The 1,618-nt window shown below is 44.7% G+C and overlaps 1 protein-coding gene across 1 annotated transcript in view; it reads left to right on the forward strand.

Moving 5' to 3' along the window:
- Positions 1-1,618, forward strand: part of ZC3H18 (zinc finger CCCH-type containing 18) — a 40,876-nt gene that overhangs the window by 13,742 nt on the left and 25,516 nt on the right. The gene's annotated exons all lie outside the window — the stretch shown is intronic.

The following is a 1,618-nucleotide window of genomic DNA, read 5'->3' on the forward strand; positions in this document are numbered from 1 at the left end:
TGCTGAAGGACGTCTCCAGGAAAGCTGATTAGCAGTGTCAGTGTCTTGGAAACTAGCGGCAGATGGAGTTTTCCAACAGCGTGTCAAGGAACATGTGGATGCACAAGCATGCATGTGTGCCTGTTGGGGCAAAGTGGGGCACAGGGAAGGTGTTTCCCAAGATAGATTGGAGCTTCTCCTTCTGCCTGATGTCTCTGGTGTTTCTCGAGCACCAGAGGAAGGGGTGAAACATTGTGAGTGTGAGGAGGAATGTGTTTTAACAAAGAACAGGGCTACGAAGGCCTGGAAGGAGGTGCCACGTGGAATTATGTGGTTTCAGGTGAAAGCAGGGTTTAATCTTGAATCTGACCCAGAATTTTTATTTGTGTTGCTAGAAGGAAAGCTGATTTTTGATGATGACCCTTTTTTCCAAGAGGAAGTCACAGTTTCAGAACAGTTTGAAGGTGTCTTGTGAGAGCTTCGGTGCAGTAGCAGTGTCAGAGTGGTTATAGGAATACTTCTAATTATATGCTACATTTAATTATAATCTTTACTTACAACCATAATTTTTGCACCTTAGTTACCACAATTGCTGTCGGTTTGTGCTGTCATGGAGTTAGTGATGGAAGAGATCTTGCTGTCCAGAACCATGTGATGGTGATGACAATGATGAAAGTGACATCAGCTGGTTGGCAGCTCAGCTTGTTAGTCATTAACAGTCACCGTGACCAGGATCACTGTGCGCAAGGCTGAGGTTGATGGTTGCTCCTTCCCTTGGCACTCCTGCTGGGTCATGGGGCAGGGCTTTGTGGGAGAGCTTTCGCTATTAGTGCTGCCCAGGGTTTGCTGGGTAGGAGCGGTGGCCGTGTTCGCCAATCTTAGATCCATCTTGCCCCGTGTAACCATCTGTGTGAGCCGAGAGGTGGGATTTACAGTGTTTGTGATGTTATAAACTTAGTGAATACAGGTTCCCGTGCCCCCTCTCTGACTAAGCCCCGCTTAAGGGAGCTGTGGGTGCCTCTTGGATCTCCAAAACAGACTTCTTAAGATGAATCTTGGTAAATTAAGAATAGTCCTTGATACATTTCTTTGCTTTTTTTGTTTTGAGTCTGCTGTTCTTTCTAGAAGTGGATTGTAGAGAATCTACTGTTGGAAGTGTCCTCAGCTTTGTCCTGTATGTAACACAAGCGCTGATGACTGTAGGGCCAAGCAGAGCCAGAAGGAGGGACAGCAAGCAGGGCTTGCTTTTGGCTTCATTTCTGCGGGGCTTTAAAAGCTAGTGGCAAGAAGCGTTTGTAATTTTTGTGTTGAATAGGGAGTGAGTTCTGAGCTGAAAGCTTTAAAATCTCAAAAAAAAAAAAAAAATCTTAGGTCAGCACCTACACACAGTATCTCGTCTTAGAGGAGAGTGGAATTAATGGGAGTACTTACCAGTAAACCCAAAAGCTCTATGTTATTGAGGGCAGCTCTCCAAGTACTCTTAGTGGGACTTCAGTTCCCACTGTCCATGTCAACATGAACACTCTTAACTACAGCATTTACAGGTATGTGGATGTTTGCAGAGAAAACAAAACTGCAGAAAAAGTTTTTTGAAAAAGTGAAAGCGTAATTCAACTTCTTTTCCCTTGGAGAAGACATC

Source organism: Charadrius vociferus, unplaced genomic scaffold, assembly GCF_000708025.1.
Source record: "Charadrius vociferus isolate BGI_N301 unplaced genomic scaffold, ASM70802v2 scaffold1028, whole genome shotgun sequence".
NCBI lineage: Eukaryota > Metazoa > Chordata > Aves > Charadriiformes > Charadriidae > Charadrius > Charadrius vociferus.